The sequence below is a fragment of the Linepithema humile genome, chromosome 2, assembly GCF_040581485.1.
Source record: "Linepithema humile isolate Giens D197 chromosome 2, Lhum_UNIL_v1.0, whole genome shotgun sequence".
NCBI classification, from domain to species: Eukaryota; Metazoa; Arthropoda; class Insecta; order Hymenoptera; family Formicidae; genus Linepithema; species Linepithema humile.
Genome location: NC_090129.1, coordinates 16,915,687 through 16,929,604, shown reverse-complemented (window position 1 = coordinate 16,929,604; position 13,918 = coordinate 16,915,687). Strand labels below are relative to the sequence as shown.

At 28.2% G+C, this 13,918-nt stretch overlaps 1 long non-coding RNA gene across 1 annotated transcript; it reads left to right on the top strand.

The window, feature by feature from the left end:
- Window positions 1–1,881: 1,881 nt before the first annotated feature.
- On the top strand, window positions 1,882–13,507 carry LOC105674136 (uncharacterized). The gene is made up of 3 exons (XR_010888451.1): window positions 1,882–6,036; window positions 6,153–11,859; window positions 12,028–13,507. It is a non-coding gene; the product is annotated as an uncharacterized lncRNA (long non-coding RNA).
- The last annotated feature ends 411 nt before the right edge of the window (window positions 13,508–13,918 follow it).

The following is a 13,918-nucleotide window of genomic DNA, read 5'->3' as shown; positions in this document are numbered from 1 at the left end:
AATATCAATATTCCAGTTATCATAGACGAGATACAGTAGAGAATCTTTTCATGATTAATATCGGAAAACTCAAACCAATTATACGAAGCCGGTCAGGAAATGGAAGATATTGAAATATGCGCAAATTTGAATAATACCTTTTCGTTTTTTAATTAGTCGCGCCGCGGAAATTACGTAATGCAGAAATAAAATTTTATAGTTTTTATTTAATGCGCAACTAGAGAAAGTAGCTACTCGGGCTTACAAATATTCATAATACCCTTGCAATAAATTATTATTTAAGCATCTTATATTTCACAGAAAACAAAGTCCATCTCGGAAAAGTATTTCATCGTTAATGAATATTGCTCGATTTTAATAAATACACTTCTTCTGTTTAATATGTGTGCCTATTATATTGTTATAAAAACGTAATAACATATAATTTTTATTTAATTAATATTTTTTTAATTAAACTGTTTCCTTTTCATTAATTTGTAAAATAATACAAAAACGTTATGCATAAAAAATTCGATATAAATAAATGTTCCACCTCGTAGCAGACTAAACGCGCAAGAGCGTTAATGAGTCTTTTGGATTAATTTATTCCAGGATGTGTGCATTTAATGCACACAATCAGCTGCAGAATAGCGTGTCGATATGATTTGAATATATCACTTGTTAGAACGTAAAAATACAAGCAATTATCGTTTTTGTTGAGTAAATTCTTTATTCAGTCACATCGGACATTTTGAATACAAAATAATTGATACTTAATATTCCGACAGCATCATTACATATATTATTAAAAAATGATAGAGATCAATAAGAACTGCAATTGTCAGAGCACAAAAACTATGAACTATTAATTATTATTAATCGATATATAAAAAACATTTTGGTCGCACATTTTCGGGCTTTCTTCAGCCATACACATTATTTTAACTCAAGAAAAATAGAAACTAAAGTTTTATGTACACTATTTTATCTTAACAGAGAAACAACTTTAAATAATAAATAACCTTTGCCGAAAAATTAGTTAATATTACTTTTGAATTACTTTTAATTAGTAATAAAATATGTTTATATTGTCATTTGTTACAAACTTAAATACAAAACATAAAATAACTTTTCTTTCAATTTCTGTAAATCGAATATAATATTAACCAAAAGTTATTTTACGCGGAAAAGCAACAAATATTACAGTAAATATTCTCAGACCGATTATTCTTCGATTTATTCGCGGAGACTGTCAACTTATCTTTGTCCTCAATCGTTCAAAACAACGAAATGGCTCTCGTGTCTGAATGAACATGTTAAGGAGTGGCAAGAGTGCAGCGCGTGATACACAATGATAAATGTTACGCAGAGGGGTGTGAATCGGTAAACACGGATGCACACGACCAATTCTACTCGTGCTCCTCGGGAATCCCTCCCCAATGACTCATTTCGATGCCATATGCTCATTTTTTTAACAACATGCTTCTCTTTTTCTACTCACTGCTGTTTTACACTCCCCATTCCAACTGACGCTTCCCCTTTTCGCTATTACTTGTTTATTGTAATATTTATATTGCATCACTGGCACTGCGCGAGACAAATTAATCCTCGATATCTATGCGTCTTATAGCAAATTTTAGTGACCAATGATTAATTTGTTTTTGTTTTATTTGTACCTCTGAAAACAACTAGCAACGATCGTTCCATATCTCTCTTCTACTATCGCTTTTAAGAACGAGAGAGAAATCTCAATCAATATCTACATCACGGGATGCTCATAAAACAAAGCTGTAGTACGACGACTCGGCGACGCATCGTCATCAAAGAGCAGTTCGAACTTTCCCCTTTCGACCTTTTGCAGGCAAACGGAATAGAACGAAGGGGGGTGGTGAGGTGGGGTGGGGTGGGGTGGGGTGGTGGGGGAGAGGGAGTAGTAGGAAAAGCGATATCATAAAGGGTAGGGTAGGGAATTGAACCAGTCTCAACGAGAAAAAAAGGGCCGGTTCGTTATAGTCTGCTCGATGTAATCTTTAAGATGAGATCGCGCTGAGTCCATGAATCGTCGACAAGAGCGAGCTCACTGCAAAACTTTGCTTTCCTCATTCTCCCCCTTTCCACCCCTCATAATCCCCTTCACCATCTTCCTAGTGGGTTCTTGCGGGAGAAAAAAGAAAAACCGGTGACGACCGTATCCAAAAGTTAAGAAATATCGCGCAAACGTAAAATCGATTTCCATTTCACGAAATAAACTCAGTGATGTGCGCCGCTTAACCTATCGATACATACACAACGTGCTTGCGCCTCTTGTCATCTCTATTGAGTTGAAATTGATCTGCTGTATACGTGAAACAATATTTCATATTTTGTACACGTATTCCTTCTCTTGTTTCATGGATTATTTTTTTTATCTTGATCCATTTGTATTTACGTAAACGTACGCGATGAGAATTTTATTACACAAAGTTATCAGAATATACGAAACGTTGTGACAAAGCATGAAAATTTCATCATAAATTATTTGACATATTTGAAGTTAACTTTTTCTCAGAGGAAATGTGATATGGAAACCTTAATGAAAAAAATATAATAAAAAAAATTTTGAACAAAATAAAATAACATAACAAAAATGTATTTTTTTTCTACTAGTTTTAATCAGGTTTACTTGCCCGTTTTACTGCATTTTTGGAAAATTGGGACATTAAACGTGTGCTAAGGATAAATTGTTTCTAAATCAAAGTCAAATAAAACGTTTTATACCGCTGACAATAAATCATGGTAATCCAGATAATAATGACGAATGATGATGAAGTTTTCCAGCGGCGTATAATTAAACGGGTTTGTAATTAAACAGCATTAAATAAATCTAATTAAGTAACAAAATTGTAATTAAATGTAATAATGAAGATGTAATTACATTTCCTGAAACCACGCAAAATGTATACGCTCTGTGACGCGATCTAAATAATGTATTTGTTTGTTTACAACTTAGCCACGATTATGATAATAGACGCAATGTATATTGCGCGGCCGTCCAAACACGAACGATCACAATTCTGGGAGGGAAATGCAACGTCGCGTTACATCATCGGGTGTTATAGCGTGCTGATTGTTGCTGCACATTATTGCATTACAATTGCAAATGCATCGCAATTTAATTACAACGCGACATGATGTGATGTATGAGACTCGAGAATCGAAGGAGTTAACGTCTCGATATCAAAGTGAATCAGATACAATCACGAACAATGCATTATTATGTTCTAAATTCCGTAAACTCTATATTTTTCAATCTCATAAATTGTTTTATAGTGTAATTTGATGCAAGAAAATTACTTAAAATAATTTTACATGTAAAAACTTATTATAGTTAGCGTGTATTGTATATATAATAAATAAGAGTTATATTTTATGAAATATGTTCAATATTGTTGTCGCAGAATATAATGTTTAATAAACATTTCACATAATTAATGAGTTGTAACAACATAATAGCAAGCATCGTAAAATAGTTCTTTAACCCTTCAAAAAAATCTTTAATATAATTTTTTAAATATTTTTCTAATTATTTTAAACTTTCCTATAGTTAAATTATATTTAAAATAAATAATATTTAAAAGATATTAACAGAGTTTTAAATTAAACAAATTCAGCAATAAAATTATAATTAAAGAAATCAAAAACAAAAATGCAAATAAACTTCCGAGCCAATGCAAAATAATTGGTAATAATTGTAACTTAAAGTTATAATTAAAAAATATTTATAAATATTTTGGTTAATTATAAGACAATTTTCAGTGTAATTACTAATCAAAATAATACAGAATTTGAAGATAAAGGTTTTATAATTTATGTGATAGTACAATAAATAAAATTAAAAATACAAATTAACAAATAATTAAACATAATAAAGTATGTCAACACAAAATCACTCACAGAATGCCCAGTTTGTCGGCTCATTTCTTAAATTTCCTTAAAATTCCGATATTATAAAGAGATATCGAAAAACTGTTCATTGTCAAGTGTGTGTAATCTTTGTCAAGTGAAGTAAATTATTGATACAAAAATTAATGAATAAAAACAAAAATTGATGTTAAATTAAATAGTGTCAAAAAATTTGATGTGAAAAATTTGATGTGTACAAAAAATTGATGTGAAAAAGCTAAGTAAATGGCCTTGGTGGATATTTAATGTAGTTTTCAATTGGTTATTGGACAGTTATATTGGCTTCTTCCTAGTAATTGAACAGTAAAACTGTTTAGGATCTCAATCAAGACGTAACGTTTTTCGCGCAGTTACTACATAGAAAAAAATGTACAAAATCTGAATTCAGTTACTTAGCAGTAAAAAGGCAATAAATAGATAATTGACAATCATCACTTTTAACCCCTCTTAAAATTTTTATGACAGAATTATGTGAGTTACGTATTCTAAGTTGTTTTAATTCTATAAGTTTTTTTTTCTTTGTCCTATTTTTTGCACGCGTTTACACATTTTCATTAATTTTACTTGATTATTTTACAAACTTATTATATATAAACTTAAACTTAACTTATTATTAAACTTATTAACTTTTTATTTTAAAGACTGATCAAAAATCTTTTAATATTAATGATATATTTTGTTAAAATATATTTTTGGCAAAATTGGTTAAAGTAATTTTATTATACAATAAAATATAATATTATATAATATTTGCAATGCAGTATTTTTGTATATAAAGAAAAACCAGTAATATTAGATAGTAACTGGTTGGGTATTCAGTCAAACTGCACAAATTTCTACCAGGAGGTGAGACGTAAGAAAAATGTTTAACTATTACGTTTAGCGTTCGACTGTTAGAGTTTGTGCTATCAAAAAATGGATAAGACAACTATTCAAAATTAAAAATTATAATTAATTTTTTAAACTTTAGCTAATGTATTTTAGCATTTTTGACAAATATCGTAGCATTTGTATTGTCAATCTGCAAATTACAGAAATAGGGTGCAGCGATTTGACTCAGCCGAATTAAAATCAGTGGACCGCGAATCTTACTAGAAAAGTAAAGTGAAAGTGACAAATGTCTGACTGCAAAAACCCAATGTCAGCAGTAATGCCACATTGTGGTTAGGTTAGGTTGGGTGGTACGGTGGAATCGATGAACCATAAAGGATAAGGGTCGTCGAAAAACGAAGAGAAGACGATTTAGGTAAAAGACAAAATTATTGTGATATCCTACGAGCTAACATCTGGAAAAAAATTACCCGCATTTCTTGTAATTTTTAAGATCTTGAAACTTTTAAGATATTTTGAAGAAGCAACTATTCTACTTTAGTGTCATTATGCAAACATTGATTAATAGAAACGAAACAAATCCTTATATCAAACAGTTAAAGTTAAATGTATTTGTTGTAATAATGAGGTAAAAACATGTCCTACATTTTATATAAATAATTCTTTTGCTTTTATTTGAAACATTTGTTTCGTGCTTTGAAATATTTGCTTATAAACATCTCATCTCTACAAATAATAATTAAAATGCGCTCACCCAGAATCCCGATGCAATCAAACCCATTCATTGCTTCTCCTGCAATTATCAGTAGTTAATATAAATAATAATCATCCAATCAGAATAAATACGTCATCGATTAACCATAAAAGCGTGGAAAATGGCATTTGCAAATTTATCGAAAGAAATGAGATTTTACATCACGGTCTATTTATCGAGCGTAACAAAAATTGTTAACTGTAGAAGAGCTACACGATCAATTGGTACTCACAAAAGAAGAAATTTAATTCAGTTTGGATTGTCAGTTCTAGACAAGAAGAGAGAAAAAGAGGGAGACAAGGAGAAAGAGAAAGAGAAAGAAAAAGCACGCAGCGTCTGGCACATATAGGTGATTTTATTAAAAATTTATGCGTTTTCGAGAACTGCTGTCGGAATCGAGTTTGCCAGATCAGGGTTTATGCTGTCAACCCTCTTGGAGTAACAATGGAGTCTACAATGGCAGCAGGGTAGAAAGAGAGTAGGTAAAAGAAGGATGAATGAAGACAGTTTGCGAAGGTGATAGGTGGAAGGTATAAAAACAACGATGACTAAAAAGATAGCAAAAATAATAATTCGATCATATTTTTTTTCTTCCCCCCTAAATTTTTCTATTTGACACAGAACTAACTATGATGTTTAATTAAAGGTTTACCACCGCGTGGCATCTCTTGATAACTGTTGAATAGACCTGATCGACATATCAATACTTTTCCATTCAAATAAAAAAGCATACCTTGTATCTTTCTTTGTTTTTTTCTAACTTTTCGATAGAACGGCTCTTATATCGTATTGAGTCATCTGCTTCTGGTCAGTTGAAACAGACACAATGTCACAAGTGGAAATAACTAGATACAACGTGTGGGATTATTATAAAAATCCGTAGAATTGGCGAGCAAAGTGCAAGTTTTGCGAATCAACTTTGGCTTATATCAAGTTTTCACCTTTTGGAAGTCATTTACGTAAAAAGCATGAAGACGACTTAAAATTTATAGTAAACGGAAAGCTAAGAAAAACGCCGGAGATATATTACGACAAATTAAAGTCAGTATGTTTAATTTGCAAGAAGAATGTTCCTCATGAAAATTTTTTCAATCACATATGCATTTCACATTCTGCAATAGAAATGGTATATTATGAAATAACCACAAATAAACGAGAATGTTGCACACAAATTAATAATTATAAGGTAAAGTGTAAACTGGTGAATTGTAATAAATCTATATGCCTTGAAATTGAAGGAAAAGGATTAAAATATCATTTAGTAAGATAGCATGAGAACAAATTGAAAAATATGGGCGCAATGTGTGTGCCAACTAAAATCACAAATAAGGGAAAACTATTGCACAATTACACATTAATACTTGAGTAGCCTTTTCAAGTAAATTGTAAATTTGAAGGATGCACTTTTCGAGGATGTTGTAACTACAAACTTTAGAGAACATGTAACGAAATATCATAAAGAAGTTACTTCATACGAAAAAAGAAACGGAGAAGGATATATTCCGTGGATGTATTTCAAGTGTAATGCCAAATACATATCACAATGTCCTCTCTGTCAAGATTTCAAAATTGTAACGGCTCTTGACTATTTAAAATATTATTTAACAAGCACGCATTTTGCCACAATCCCTTTTAACCATAACGGCAGTAGTTGGGTGTGGAAATACTGTACAAAGAGTGGAGATTTTGATGTGCGATGTAGGCTTTGTTCCATCGAAATGGAACTTGATGTTGAATTAACGGATTTAAAACAGCATATTGAAAGTACACATCTGAACAAGCCGACAAGTACGAAAAGAGCGTATGACATAGCTAGACCGTCAGCAAGCCAACCACAGATGAAAAAAGGGACCGTTTTATTGAAATTATTGCTAATACAATTATACATACATATAATTAATCTTAGACATTGTCCGAGTCGTATTTTAGCAGAACGGAACTACCCGAGTCGAAATTTAAAACCTACTATAAACCTCATACATGGTTATTTGTGCCTCTAATAATGTTCCTTGACCTACAAGTTCTATCTTGAAAGTGTTATGTCTTCTTTTGGCCTTTCTTTAATCTTGTTGTCCTAGAAAACCCTTATTTTTATTGATGTTAAATATACAATTCCTACTTTCGTTCTTACAACTCCTACCTCTTTTCTCCAATCTCCAAAATCTTATCGAAATTTCTAGCAATAAAAATATTAATATTTAATCTATAATTGAGTTTAATTTCTATTATTTCAGATTAATATAATAAATGTTATAATACAAAATAAATAATAACAAATAAATAGTAAAAAATATTTTAAAAATTAAGTGCATTTCAGTATTATATTTAGTATTATAAATAACTAAAAATTTATTCAAATAAACAAAAAACAATTGAAATTTAAAATTTTATTTAATATTTTATTACATATTTGACCTATAATTCGAAATTATTTAATATTCTTTTACCACATTTACTTTATTTGTATTTAATGCATATCTTAATTTCAATAAGCGCAATACATTAATTATGTAATTTACTTAACTGCAGATAGATATGTAAGAGATAAGTGAATATTATTTATATAATATTTGCTTATAGTAGCCTTTTTACAGTTAAGCAAATTATAATAATTAATATATTGTTCATTGAAATCAAAATCCATACATTAAATACAAGTAGAGTATATGAGATAATAGATTATTAAGTAATTTTAAATATTTATTTTCTAAAAATACATATTTATAGAGCCTTTTTAGAGGTTCTCAGTAGGTACTCTTTTGAGCTTCCACATGAAAAAAACGGCAATAAGTAACAATTTTTAGTATCAAAGAAGGGCAATAGCCAATGTAATGTTATCTATATATATGAATTAAAGCTTACATTGGTTATCCAAATTCGACAAAACTTGTAGGTTTAATCTAGGCTAAAAATTTCGACTCGGATATATATTTGACAGACAATTGGTTCCTCAAACAAATGTTTATATATGTTTATCCAAAGGTGAATAATGCTAACGGTGATCATGACAGCTAGCACGACAACCAGGACAAAAGGCAATCTTAACTTGGGGATTGAAACAATCTATAATATAAAAAAAAAAATATATATCTTTGACGTAAAATTATTCGTTTTATGTTCATAAAATTAATAATATGTTTATAAATTTACGTTTTATGAGAGATGCAATGTTACATTTTCGAAATTTATTAAGTACATTTAATATGTTTAAAGTGTTTGATATATTTTGCTTATGTGTAATTTACTTGAAATTTATAACCGTACTTATAATTTTATAAAGTAAAACAATTTTGTGAACTTACAATCAACTTTTCGGTATAGACAAAATTTGTCTCATCGACAATAAGTTATTCAACACAGTCACAATATTTTATTTTAATCTTTATTTCTTATATTTCTACGTTTAGCTTGGTCATACGTGTAGCCCGAACATTTATTGTACTTTAGGCAATTTAGATTTATTATAACTCCTTAATTATTATTATATTATATTAGAGGTTTCCGAACTATAATACTAATATAATAATAATTATTGGTGGAATACGAGTTTGTCAATTTAAATTTTTTAATTTTATTTGGAGAATATATAGAATTCATAACGCTTTCAGTAAAAAACAAAAAAAAATTTATTATTAACGAAATACATGATGCAACAGATGTAAGATGATTTTTTTACAACTGAAAAATATTCAATACAAACGCTTATTTTACCAGTTGATTATTTTATTTAGTAACTTTTTTATTCGTTTGTTTAATCAGAAACTAACGCCTGTCAATTAAATTCGATAATTAAGATTTCTAAAACGTTTACAACCAACAAAAATATGCAAAATATTATAACGACACATTTTTTTAATTATTATAATCCAAAATATAATTGAAGAAATTAAAACTGTTTGAACAGCTTATAAATTTATTGTGTTTTAAACTTTATAATTATTTTTGATTAAAAATATAAACTGCAATTATAACACTTCATAAAACTAAAACTTAAATACATTGAGAAGAATGTAAGCACATCTATAAATTATGTATTAATTTCTGAAGTATGACAAATATCTTTAAAATTGAGCCATCTTGCTATTGTAAAACTACGCTTCTGTAAAATTTTTTGCATTACTCACTTAACGCCGTCAATGCTTGCATGATGTTCAGCGTTTAGCTTGGGGTGCATAATTTTAAATATGGAAATAACACATTTTTTAATTTATAATAATTTGGCAAAATTAATAGTATTATTATAAGTATAATTAAAAAACTGAGTGTGGAAGTTAATACGTGGCATGTGATAATAATTGTTATACTTAAAATACATATGCATCACAATATACGTATAAAAAATGATTTTTTATTTGATTATTTTATACAAATATTTAGTATGACCCTAGGGAAAAAAAATTAAAAAGTTTTCCTTGAAATAACTATGCATAAGTTTCTTCTCTACTTGTATTATACTTATATATACTTAATATTTTCGCTTTATATCAAAAATTGTAAGTAGCGAAATGAGGGAAATTACATTAACATATTAATAAGATATGTATCAATGAATTAATAATATTCTAAGTAATATATTTTTAACAAAATAAATTTATAAATTATTTAAAAATCAAATTATTTGTTAAAAAATATAAAAATATTGCATAATATATTTGGACGAAATACAAAAAGGTATAGTAGATATAAATACGCACTTTTATATATCTGCAATCAACGTACGAGTACACTAAAAAAAAGTTGTGTAATATTTGGATTATAATTGCACATTAATATAATTATAATCACAATACTCATATTTATAGAAATTGTTGGTATAATGTTAGCAATTTTATAACCTTATACGTACTGTATTGATAAAAAAACAATTTTATAGTTACAACATATATAAAGATAATTGGTGGCAAAAAACGTTATAAATTATGGGTACTGCAATCATACTTTTCTCTCAGTATATCAATTGCATTTATTGCAATATCAAAACAATTGGCAAATTATGTTGTATTTGATACAGTAATTATTTAGAATACATATAATTAAATAATAATTTTTCTTAAAATATTATTTGTTTAAAAAATAAGTTGTAATATGTTTAGTGCAGGATCGTGCAATTGCTAAGTAAAATAGACGTGAGATGCCACCGCGTCTCTTGATATCTATTTGAAAGGCTTAACTGACGTATCATTATTTACATTCAAATGATAAACTATACCATGCTCCTACCTTTGTTTTGCTTTTACCGACCACTTCGGTAGAAAGGCTCCTGTGTATATCGTATTCAGTTATCTGCGTCTAGTCAGTTGAAGCAGACACAATACCAAAAATGAATATAACTAAGAAAAACGTGTGGGATTATTATAAAGAATCGCGGAATTTGCAAGCAAAGTGCATATTTTGCAAATTGACTTTTTCCTACGTCAGTTTAAAAAATTTTTATAAACATATAGATAATGAGCATGAAGACGACTTTAAATCCATTGTTAACGGAAAGCGAAGAAAAACGCCGGAGATATATTACAACAAATTAAAGTCAGTATGTTTAGTTTGTAAGAACATTGTTTCTCGTGAAATGTTTCCCGATCACATACAAAACTCACATTCTGTAGAAGAAGTGACAAAATGTGACCAAAAAATAAATAAACAAAAATATTGCACACAAATTAATACTTTTGGCGTAAGGTGTATGCTGATGAATTGTAATAAAACTATAATATTTGCTATTGAAAAAACAGGATTAAAAAATCATTTAGCAAGCAAGCATAAGAAGAAATGGAAAAACAAGCAAACGGGCGCAATGTGTGTACCAATTGAGGTCAAAAATGCAGAAAAGAAAACACTATTAGACAATTACAGATTGATACCTGAGTGTTTTCAAGCAAATTGCAAATTTAGACTATGCATTTTTCGAGGATGTTATATCAACACAACAAACTTTACAGAACATGTAATAAAAGATCATAAAGAAATTTCTTCATACGAAGATATTAACGGAGAAGGATACCCGTGGATGTATTTTAAATATTATGACGAAGATTATTCACAATGTCTTCTCTGTCAAGATATCAATACTGTAACGACTCTTGAGGACTTATTAAAATATCATTTAGAAAACACGCATTTTGCCACATTCCCTTTTAATCATAACGGCAGTAGTTGGGTGTGGAAATACTGTACAAAGATTAAAGATTTTCATGTGCGATGTAACCTTTGTTCCATCGAAAAGGAACTTGATGTTCAATTAACGGATTTAAACCAGCATATTGAAAATACACATCTGAACGAGCCGACAAGTACGAAAAGAGCGTATGACATAGCTGGATCATCAGCAAGCCAACCATAGATGAAAAAGAGTGACAGTAAGTTTAATTGAAATTATTGTTAATACAATTATACATACATATAATTAATCTTGCTCGAGACATTGCTCGAGTCGTATTTTAGCAGAACAGAACTATATATTTGACAGACAATTGGTTTCTGAAACAAATATTTATAAATGTTTATATATGTTTATCTTATTAAAGGTGGATAATGCTAACGGCGATCATGACAGCTAGCACGACAACCAGCACAAACGACAATGTTAACTTGGTGATTGAAACAATCTATAATATGAAAATATAATAATATATCTCTGACGTGTAATATTCGTTGTCTTTGTTCATAAGATGTTGTTTATAAAATTATAAATATGTTTATAAATTTACGTTTTACAGGAGATACAATGTTACATTTTTAAAATTTATTAAATACGTATTTAAATGTATTTGGTATATTTTGCTTATGTGCAATCTATTTGAAGTTTATAAATCGTACTTATAATTTTATAAAGGAAAACAGTTTTGTGAACTTACAATCGAATTTTTGGTATAGACAAAATTTATCTTATCGACAATAAGTTATTCAACACAGTCACAATATTTTATTTAAATCTTTATTTCTTATATTTCTACGTTTAGCTTGATCATACGTGTAGCCTGAACATTTATCGTAATTTAGGTAATTTTGACTTTATATGACTCCTTAATTATTATTATCTTATATTAGAGGTTTCCGAACTATGATACTAATGTAATAATAATTATTGGTAGAATACGAGTATGTAAATTTAAATTTTCTAATTATATTTGACCTATACAATTCATAATGCTTTTAGTAAAAGACAAAAAAATATAAATTTATTATTAACGAAATACATGCTGTAACAGATGTGAGATGATTTCTTTATACAACTAAAAAATATTCAATACAAACGCTTATTTTATCATTTGATTATTTTATTTGGAATTTTTTTATTTGTTTGTTTAATCTGAAACTATCGCCTGTCAATTAAATTTGATAATCAAGACTTCTTAAATGTTTACAACCAACAAATATTTGCAAAATATTATAACGATACATTTTTAAAATAATTATCAGTCCAAAATATAATTGAAGAAATTAAAACAGTTTGAACGACTTATAAATTCATTGTGTTTTAAACTTTATAATTATTTTTCATTGAAAATATAAGCTGCGATCATGACACTTTATAAAATTATAACTTAAATACATTAAGAGCAATGTAAGGAAATGTATAAATAATGTATTAATTCTCTAAAGTATTAAAAGTATCCATAAAATTATTTTATTATATTAATATTGTGCTTATGTGAAATTTTTTGGATTATTCACTTAATGCTATCAATGCCTGCATCATATTCAGTTTGCGGTACATAATTTTTGATATGGAAGTAACAAATCTTTAGTTTATAATAATTTAGTATAATTAATATTATAATTATGTAATAGTTATGTTAACACGTGGCATGTGAAAATAATTGTTATACTTTAAATACATATGCATCAACATATACGTATAAAATATGATTCTTTATTTAATTATTCTATAAAAATATTTAGTATCCCCCTAGAGAATAAAAAATTTCAAAAGTTTTCCTTGAAATAACCATGCATATTTTTCTTTTCTACTTATATTTTTGCTTTATATCAGAAATTTTATATAGCGAAATAAGGGAAATCAAAATAACGTATTGGTAAGATATTTATCAATGAATTAATAATATATTAATATATATTATTATAATATATTATATATTAATATTCTAAGCAATATATTTTTAACAAAATGTTTATAAATTATTGAAAAATCAAATTATATGTTAAAAAATATGAAAATATTGCATAATATATTTGAACAAAATACAAAAAAGTATAGATATAAATACGCACTCTTATACATCTGCAATCAACATACATTAATGTGTATACAATAATAATTGTGTGTCGATGCCACGGAACTGTGAGGGCAGAGGGGGCGACCGCCCTGAGACAATTCAGGGGGGCGTAGCCCCCGAAAAATTTTTCTGTTTTCTTCAGGCATTCCATGACCGAGAATATATTGAGCATCAAATA